The sequence below is a fragment of the Sus scrofa genome, chromosome 4 (genome assembly GCF_000003025.6).
Source record: "Sus scrofa isolate TJ Tabasco breed Duroc chromosome 4, Sscrofa11.1, whole genome shotgun sequence".
NCBI lineage: Eukaryota > Metazoa > Chordata > Mammalia > Artiodactyla > Suidae > Sus > Sus scrofa.
The window spans coordinates 34,322,768-34,333,012 of NC_010446.5; the positions used below are offsets into that span (position 1 = coordinate 34,322,768).

Consider the following 10,245-nt stretch of genomic DNA (forward strand, 5'->3'; position numbering starts at 1 on the left):
TTGGAACTACAGCTGCCAGCCTACACCATACCATGGGATCCGAGCCACATCTGTAACCTACACCACAGCTCATGGCAATGCCAGATTCCCAACCCACTGAGCAAGTCCAGGGATTGAACCCTCATCCTCACAGATAGTAGTTGAATTTGTTTCCACTGTGCCGCAATAGGAACTCGCCATACTCATTTTTAAACTGGGAAAATGTAAGCCAGGAAAAAAACCCCAAAAAAAGAAAACCACCAAAAAAAAAAAAAAAACCCCATAAAACTTCAACAAGCTTAGGCCAGGGAGATGCATACAGAGGCAGCCTCTCAGGACTGCCCACCAGGAGTGGGAGAGGCTGTGCAGCTTGGTCCTCTGGCTGCCTAGTCCCTCCTCCTGCCCTCACAGGATCTGAGCATCTTTGACGGTATTGGAAGCCAACCGTGCCACTGGACCCTCTTCTAGAATTCAGGCTCCAGCTCTGGCTGGGTCAGCTGAGGACATATGGGAATCTGTCTCCTGGTTTTCTGTCTCTGCTCTCTTAACTATGCCATTTAGCCAAGACAGGGGAGTCAAAAGTCCCCAAGGACCAGTGGCAAATAGCAGTTATCCTTCAGTCATGTGCTGTGGACGCAGACACACCCACAGGTCTCACCCTGCAACACCCAAGTGGGTTTCTAACAGCACCCCTTCAAACAGGACACACTCACCTCTGCTAAGGTCACAGGGCATGCCAGAGGTCAGGGAGCCCATTCTCCACCAGGCAGGAAGGCTCTGAGACCATGCCCCTCAGGCCATGGCCTGGTGACCTTTGAAAGGGTTGCTTTAGAACTAGAATAGATACAGACAGGTGTCCAATTCAATCCTGATTTAAAAAAAAAAAAATCCCACTAAAACTTGAATTTGCCAGATAGTGTTTCCTGATTTTTGATTCAGCAGGGCCCAGAATACTTTTGTGTCACACAACAATCATCATAATAACCAACACTTTTGGGAGTTCCCGTGGTGGCGCAGTGGTTGACGAATCCGACTAGGAACCATGAGATTGCGGGTCTGATCCCTGGCCTTGCTCAGTGGGTTAAGGATCCGGTGTTGCCATGAGCTGTGGTGTAGGTTGCAGATGCGGCTCGGATCCCGCATTGCTGTGGCTGTGGTGCAGGCTGGTGGCTACAGCTCCAATTAGACCCGTAGCCTGGGAACCTCCATATGCCACGGGTGCGGCCCTAGAAAAGGCAAAAAAACACAAAAATAAAATTAAGAATAATAATGATAAAAAAAAAACCCCAACACTTTCGTAGGCCCAAAGATGTCAGCATTTTTCTAAGTGCCATTCTCTAGGCCATTCAAGGCCTAGACCCTGACTGTGCTAAGCTGGGCTTCCTGCTCTGTCACCAACTGTGCTTCGTTTAGCAAAGCCAGATTGTCCAAACCCCGACTCAGGAGTAAGGCAGACAAAGAAAGCTCTGGTCTTAGAAACAGAAGAGCTGGATTCTAGTCTCCCCTGGGCCAACAATTACCTCTGTGACTTGGCCAAATCTTAGCTGCTCAGAACTTTTTGTCTCCACTGCGCAGTGGACTTAATGATCACTCCTCCTTGGCTCGCCTCGTAGGGTGGGTGTGAGGACTAAATGGGATATAATGTGTGGGAAAACTCCGTGAACAGGAAGAGCTTACTTTTTTGGGGGGCGGGGATCATTAATAACACAAACCCTTGCTGGCCTCCCTGGCTAAGGAGGGGGGTGCGCCTTTCACACAGCAATGAGCTGGGGACCTCGAAGCCAGGGTGGCAACCTTCTAAAACAGAACCCAGTGCCATCCCGGTCAGGGTCCACCCTAACAGGTGGGCTTTTGAGTGCTGGATGGAGAAGCTGGAGTTTTGAGATCAGATCTGAGTTCCCATCTCACACCCCTACCCCTCAGTAGTGACAACTTGAGTAGTGATGACTGTGAGGCCGTTAATCTCACAGCAACTCAGTTTGTCACCTGTAGTAGAGGCAGTGAGCAGAACCTAGTGGAGCCACTTGTATATGTGGTGGGATGGGCTAGCAGTGGTTCTCAGGGGCAGCTGCCTATTGGCGCTACCTCAGGGACTGTGAATCAATTCTGCTGCCAGGGAGCCGTCTCAGATCAATAAATGCAGACCTCTGGGGATGGGACCCAAGCTGCATGTGACTTCTGAGGGAAGCCAACAGAGAAAGCCCTGGGCTGGGGGGCAGAAGGTATCAGCTGCGGTAGCTTGGTCCAGCACCCCAGGCTGGCCCCTACTCAGTTGTAACTCCATCCCTCCCAGGCTTCACTCTGAGGAAGAGCTAAGCAGTGCCAGAGTAAACCCACATGGGAGGGTTTTGCCTACACAGCCAGGTGGTGGCCGAAGCACAGCTCCGGTAGAAATGGGGTTCTGTCTGTGTCTGTCCCCCTTCCCTCCCGTCTTAGTAGCAGTGTGATAGCTCTCCCCTCTCCACCTGCCCCCCACAACATCTCTTCTCTCATTCACTGTGTGTTTCTTGAGGACCTACAGTGTGTCAGGTGCCCTGGGAAGCATGAAGCGTTTCAGACACAGATAAGGCACTGGGATTCCCTCCATCAAGGTGGAGCCAGCCGGGGAAATGGGTGGTCTCTGGGAAGCTCAGGCATGCTGGAGTCCAACAGAGCTGGCTCCAGTTCTGGATCTACCGTGTGGTCTTGTCCACACCAATTAGCCTCTCTGAACCTCCCCTATTGCATCTACAAAATGGGGATAATTTTACCCCCCTTCCAGGTTTGCTGTGAGAGTCAAAATAAATGGTGGAAGTGAAGAGCCTGCACACAGCAGGTGCTCAGTTATTACCAGAAAGGAGGCCAGTGCATGGTGCGCGTGTAAGAGCAAAGCTCAGTGGGCTTCCTCCATCCTCTCATCTCATCCCCTCTCACTGCCACCCCATCGTCTTTCCTCCCTCTTTGGTTTTTCATCCCTTGACTCCTCTCTTCTCTTTCTTTGAACTGTGTGGGACGTGACCACCGCCACTATTCTGCTAATACTTGTATCGAGCAATTGACAAGCCCTTGTGGAATAGCTTTTATGTCTCTGCTTTTAATTTTTAAAGCATGTGACTAGAATTTATTACCCTCATCTGACTTTAACGCGTGCCCGTATCTGTGTACCTGCGCGTGTGCAGGGCCAGCATGTGCTCGCACCTGCGCGCATGCCAGGGTTGCCCCTCTCCCAGGGCTGCTGCCTTGCCTGGTGGAGAGCATGGTTTTCTTTCCTGGAGGCAGAGCAACTGCCGGGCGGGCTGATTTGGAGCCACCAAGCCTCTTGGCTGCTGGGCCCTGGGGGTGGCGTCAGCCTGAGAAGGGAGGACAGAGGGGCTGGTGAGGGAGCATGCCAGAGGCACGCGTATTTGGAGCCCTGACTCAGCTCAGTGTCTCCCCTCTGGGCCTCTGCCTCCTGGTTCCTGGAGTGAGGCCATCGCTCGGGGCTGGCTCTGGCTCCCAGCTGAGCGCCCCCAGCCCATTCTCCCGGATCACAAGGGAGCCCTTCTTGGGGGCTGGAGGCTGGGGTCTGCTCCCTAGTGACACTCTATGGAGTATAGACGTTTCTTGGAGCCTTCCTCGTTGTCATTCCCACAGCCACTGCCCCTTCTCTAGCTGCCCGACTTTGCTCCCTCCTGCCCCCCCCACTGATGCTACTCACACAGGCCCAGAAAGGCCCTGCTTGCTCTGTGCACGCCCCTCCCCCACCCCAATGGAGGCCCAGATTTCTATGGAAGAGAAAAAGTAGCAGCGCTCACTCACCAAGAAACCATAAGGAGGGTGGGGGGCTCACCTGCAGCCTCCCAGTTCCCAGTATAAATCTAATCTGGATGGAAGCTGATACCTGTACAGAGGTTCAATAAAAAGGCCCCCATAGGAATTCCCGTGGTAGCTCAGAGGAAACAATTCCGACTAGGAACCATGAGGATGCAGGTTCGATTCCTGACTGTGCTCAGTGGGTTAAGGATCTGGCGTTGTGGTGTAGGTCATAGATGCGGCTCGGATTTGGGGTTGTTGTGGCTGTGGCGTAGGCCGGCGGCTGTAGCTCCAATTCGACCCCTAGCCCGGGAACCTCCATATGCTGCAGGATGGGCCCTAAGAAGAAAAAAAAAAAAAAAAAAGGGCCCCAGCTGTCAGCTGACTCCCGAATTGCTGACTGGACAGACAGGTCTTTGCTCGTTTACTGTTTAAACTGCTAATCCTTCTGTAAAATGTACCCCCACCTTGTTTATCCCCTTGTTAAATTGGAAGACTGCACAAACACATCTAGTAACCTAGGAAAATGACAATGCTCCCAGCCTCGGGACTTAGGTTATCAGGGGGAGACTCCCAGACAGATCCATCTCTAAGTGGTAAAGCAGACATGCTTCTAGAAACGTCTCAGCCCTGGACAGGCACCAAGAAAGGGGTCCAGCTCACAGTTCTGGCTCTTTTAGCTTTTCGCCAAGTGGTCTCTGAGTTCTTCAGCTGCAAAAGCCTGCCATTTTAGTAAAAACATGATGCATTTTTTTTTGCTGCTGTTGTTAGTAGCTGAAGTAGGAGCTCTTTTTTTTTTTTAAATGACACATTTTGAAAATAATTATCTTGAATAAAACCAAGGAGGTGTGAAGGAGTCTTTATCTCAGATTTTTAGGACCCAGAATGAAGATTTTTAGGACTGTTCTGTGCATAGGTGCCATGCTTATAGGATGGCATGATAAACGTGCAGATGGCCTTCCTGTGTTGGTGGGACGCCTAAGAGCCCACGATGGGGAATGCAGTTGCTTCACCATCTCCCCCAGCTCCCAGAGGCCCAGACCTGGTCCCAGTTACTGTGTCCTCCATACCTGCCTGAGACTTCTCGGTGACCTTGACCCAGTGGTCTTCTTCCTCACCTTCAAACCCACTGTAATTACTTATCTTCTGAAAGCCTTTCTGTTTAGCCCAGGTCTCCCCCACAGAGACAGCAAGCTGCAGGAGTGCAGGTGCTCATCGGCTTGCTCACTGCCGTGCCTCTAGTCCTTAGCTCAGAGCCTGGCAAGCAGTCGGCGCACTATCGCTAGCTGCTGAATGAATGAGTTGAATGGCGTTAGCTCTGTATCCCAGTTCCGGTTTTCTGAGGATGTTCTGCTTCCACCGCCACCATGGTTCCAGGTGCTTTTAATTTGGTTCCCCATCAGAGAAAGGGGGGAACATGGGAGGTCGGAGTTTCCATTGTGGCTCAGTGGATTATGGACATGATGTTGCCTCTGTGAGGATGCCAATCCCTGGCCTTGCTCAGTGGTTAAGGATCTGGCATTGCTGCAAGCTGCGGTGTAGGTCACAGATGCAGCTCGGATCTGGTGTTGCCCTGGCTGTGGCATAGGCTGCCCTGGCTGTGGCATAGGCAGCTGCAGCTCTGATTCAATCCCCGGCCCAGGAACTTCCATATGCTACAGATGCAGCCATAAAAAGAACTTAGGAGACACTCACGGCATGGGTAACAGGCCTCCCCATTTCAGAAGGCTATTGTGAGGATTACAGGTGATAATTTCTGGCGTACTGGTCCTTAAAGGATGTTAGAAGAACATATTTATTTGTTGTGTTGTATTTAGAAGTCAGAAAACTCACCAGGATCTGTTGCCACTGCTCATTTCGGTGGTAAGATTCATGCAAGCCTACTCTGATAAAACAACCTCCAGATGACATGGCTTAGACAAAATAGAGGTTTATTTGCCTGATGGTCAGCAATCCAGAGCTTTTAGGGAGGCTCTACCATTCTCTTTGCACAGATTCCATCTTTAATTCCCAAGCTGCTTTAGCTTTTGTGATCTTCCAGTTGATAGGAAATTGGAAAGGGAGACAGGGGAGCACACACCCAATTAAGAGGACAGAAATAACTTCTGCTTATACTTCACCTGCCAAAATTCAGTCACATGACCACCCTGGCTGCAAGGGAAGCAGGGAAATGTAGTCTTTAGCTGAGCAACCATGTTTCCACCTAAAACTCTTATTATGGAGGGAGAGAAGAATGGATATTGGAGAATGCCTAGCAGACTTTGCTGCTGCAAGATTATAAACCTGGTGAGATCAGAGATTCCATGAGTTTTCTGCAGCTGCTCATGATATCGTAGATGATGCTGGTCTTCTCTTGGCCTCACACTTTGCTGCTGCAAGATTATAAACCTGGTGGGATCAGAGATTCCATGAGTTTTCTGCAGCTGCTCATGATATCGTAGATGATGCTGGTCTTCTCTTGGCCTCACACTTTGCTGCTGCAAGATTATAAACCTGGTGGGATCAGAGATTCCATGAGTTTTCTGCAGCTGCTTCTGATATCGTAGAGGTGATGCTGATCTTCTCCTGGCCTCACACACGGCTGTCTGTTTCTACCACTCAACCAGTCAACAAACCTAGTTCGTGCTTTGGTGAAACCTGAAATTTCAAGAGGCAGAAGAGAAAAATCAGTTTTTGAACCATAATCGCATAAACAGGAGTGGATTATGGAAAAGCCCACAGCCATGTGTGGGGAGCCCCGTAAATCAGTGCTACTAAAAGTGTGGTCCATGGGGGAATTGCCTTCATAGCTCAGGGGTTAGCAAACCCGACTAGGATCCTGGGGAATTTGGGTTCAATCCCTGTCCTTGCTTAGTGGATTAAGGATCCAGCATTGCCATGAGCTGTGGTGTAGGTCGTAGATTCGGCTTGGATCCCACGTTGCTGTAGCTGTGGTGTAGGCCAGCAGGTGCAGCTCCGATTCAACCCCTAGCCTGGGAACTTCCATATGCCACAGGTATTGCCCTAAAAAGAAAAGAAAAAAGGAAAAAAAAAGCATGGTCCATGGGTCCATACTGGTGTGGTGTGGGCATAAACATGGCCCCTGTGCTCGTCCTTTCCTCCAGGGGTCTCCCCTTCCCCTTAAGCCTCCCAGCCTGGATTCTTTGGCTCCCTCAGGCCCCTTCCCCAGGTGGCCTTCTGAACTCCAGGCCCTTGTATATACCTGCTCCCTGGGTCATCTGCCCTCGGAGGCCCCACAGACACCTTAAACCCATGTCCCAAACGGGCTCATCACTTCCCTCCCACCCAAGCCCACTCTCGGACCCTGAGACGAACCCCCCACCATCCATCTACTCAACAGCCCACGGCAGAAACCTGGAGCTATTTCCTCTCCTCTGTCTCCCTCAATCCCATACCCTCTCTGCCACTCAGTCCTGCCCACAGTCCCGAGTCTATACTCTCCTTGCCATCACCTCGACTCCACTCCCTACTACCTAGTGCCTAGATTCTAACTGTGTTCCAGTCTTGTCCTCCCTGTCCATTCTTCACACTGCAGCCGGATGTTGGTTCTAAAAGCTTGATTCAATCTGTTTCTTCCCTTTCTTCTTCTTCTTTTTTTTTTTTTTTTGGTCTTTTTTGTCTTTTTAGGGCCCCACCACTGACATATGGAGGTTCCCAGGCTAGGGGTCTGATCGGAGCTGTAGCTGCTAGCCTACGCCACAGCCGCAGCAACGCCAGATCCAACCTGCATCTGCCACCTACTCCACAGCTCACAGCAACGCCAGAGCCTTAACCCACTGAGTGAGGCCAGGGATCGAACCTGCAACCTCATGGTTCCTAGTCAGTTTTGTTTCTGCTGTGCCAGGAACTCCAGTTTCTTCCTTTGTAAAATCCTTCAGTGGTTCCCCACTGGCCTGGCTCCTGCTTACCCGTTCACTTTCCTCTCTCTTTGCTGGTCTTTAAAGTGGTGCCAGGCTTCCTCTAACAACCTTCTGGCTTTGCTCCGTGCTTCGCCCTGAGGTACTTCCGTGTTTGCCTGGCCTAACTCTAGGGCTTGGCTCACGTGCTGCCTCCTACAGGAAGCCTTTCCAGAGCATCCGGAGTAGGGAGCACCCCTTGTACACGCCCCACTGTGTTCTCTGTCCTGCGACTTTGGGAAGCAGGTGAATGCGTGTTTCCTTGTCTGTCTCTTAGTTTAAACAGGGAGCTCCTTAAGGTCTGGGGCTGGATTATTCACTGGAGGTATTTTCAGCTTCTGGCTCAGGGTCTAATTCGCAGACGATGTGTCCCTTTACGCTTTGTTGAATGAATGAATCACCCTGATTATGGGTCCCCATATGCGCAGCCACCTGAGGGTGCTGTGGGCTGAGAAGGTTTGGGCGCCTCCACCCTGATTCCCTCACTGCTCTTATTCACGGCTCTGGGCTGCCTGACCTAAGGGCAGATTGCAGGACTGGCTTAGGAGGCTTCCTTGGTGAGGGCGGGCTTGGGGCAGATCTGGGCAGCAGTAGGGAAGCAAGGGATGGCAGGACCCCGTGGCTCACAGAGGGGTCAGCAGGTTCAGAGCCGGTCTGGGAGGACTGGGAAGAGGGAAAACGGGTTAAGGGGGTGGGGGGAACCCAGCTCAGACGCCCCCAGGGGCTGCACTCCTTGAACACAAGTTCAAGGCAGAGCCTCAAGTGTGAGGACGAAGTCCTGCAGAATGGCCACAAGGCCAGAGAAGGGCCTCTGTATTCCTTGTTCTGGAGTCGGATGGGTCTGGATCCTGGGTCCTGAGGTGGAGGTGAGAACCCAGTCCCAGCGCTTAGGTCTGCCCACCGGGGAGCCAGCAGCCGGGTCTGAGCCTCCGCCCACTTCCCAGGAGGCGTGGCCAGTGCCCCACAACCTGATCACCTGCACCTAGGGCTCCAGGGCAGGAATCAGGGCGACTCCGTCGTGGACACTGTGTGCCAACCACTCTCCTCAGTGTCTGTGTGTTTAGAACCCAGAGTCCATGTGATCATAACCATGGGGCCAACACAGATGCCACTGGGATTGGGATTGTCCTTCGTAGGTGAGGGAAGGTGCTCAGTCAGGGCCACACATCTGGGCCGAGCAGAGTCTGTCTGACCCCACCGTGCACGTTCTTTCTTCCGCCCAGGGCACTGCACCCTTCCCCAGAGATCAGGGCCTCTCTACAAAATCTGGGGCCAGCTTGTTCCCTTCCTCTGGCTTTGGAGATTCTGCAGCCCACCCTCTATGGCTTTTTGCCAAGACAGAGGTTCTATCCAGACTATCCTGTGTAGCACATAGATGGATGCACTGGCCTTCCTATAGCTCGGTGTGGCCTCCATGTGCTGTCCCTACTGCCCCAGGTCACAGAGCAGTGTCCCTGGAGATGCCAGCCCTCTGCCTTTTTTCCATGAAGGCCACACATTTTCCCAGAACAGTAGGAATTTCTAAAGGGAGGACTGGACCTCTGTTTTCTTAGGAACGAAAGAAGCCCCCTCATGCTTAGCTCCAGTCCTTGTTATCAAGAGGAGGTTTGAATCCTTATGAGTTTATGGGCTGTGTGACCCCAGGCAGGTGACTCAACCTCTCCGAGCCGCAGTTTGCAGAGTCGTAATGGTGTTAGACTCTAACTCAGGGAGCTGTTGTGAGGGTTAAAAGAGGCGGTGTGTGGAAAGCCCTGAACAGCCCTGGCGGTTAGTAGGTGCTCGGTCTGTGGCAGCTCGTCACACTGACCGTTGGCTTGATGCCCTCTGCCTACCTCTTGGGAGTTGCATGCTCCTGGCACAGGCACTGGTTCTCTCCTTGGCGTCTCTCCTTTCCCTTTTTAAGGGCATTTCTGCTGCTGCCGGCTGCACAGGCAACTCCAGTTCAGACCCTCTCAGACTCCTGAGATCCTGCCAGCAATCTTGGCTCCAACCAACCCGAGTCCGCTGCTAACATTCCTGGGAACTGTAGTCAGGGATCTGCCCCAAGCGCTGTCCGGGTGTGTCTGAGCCCGGGAGGGAGGGGGCGGAGGGAGGGGAGCAGCAGCTGCTCTTTTGTTAGCCAGCCACCAGCCGGGCGAGACCAGGGCACAGCCTTTCCAGGCCGGGAACAGGAAACAGGTGGCCTTTGCCAAGGCCCAGATGGGGGTGGGACATGAGGAGGCCCATGCTTGAGCATGGGGAGGTGAGTGGGCGGTGGGATGGAAAGGGCTCCCTTCTGAGTTCCCAGGAGGGCGAATCTAGAGGCCCCCCTGCTGGGTTTCAGGTTGCTTTGGGGTAAGGCAATCAGCTGACTCATGCAAGTGTGTTTTAAAAAGTGTTTAGTCATTGTCTGCCTCTCTGTTAGGGTATAGGACAAGTTGCTGTAACAAAATGACCTCAAAAGACAATAGTACATACGGCAGGATTTTTTTTTTTTTTCTTTTTTTTTCTTTTTTGGCTGCATCCATGGCATATGGCAGTTCCCAGGCCAGGGATTGAATCCAAGCCACAGCTGTGAACTATGTCAGAACTGTGGCAATGCCTGTGGCAATGCTAGATC

At 52.2% G+C, this 10,245-nt stretch overlaps 1 long non-coding RNA gene across 1 annotated transcript; it reads right to left on the reverse strand.

Annotated features, from left to right (window-relative positions):
* Window positions 5,661-9,785, reverse strand: LOC100737961. The gene is made up of 2 exons (XR_302876.3): window positions 9,479-9,785; window positions 5,661-6,387 (listed from the first exon to the last, which is right to left on the reverse strand). It is a non-coding gene; the product is annotated as an uncharacterized LOC100737961 (long non-coding RNA).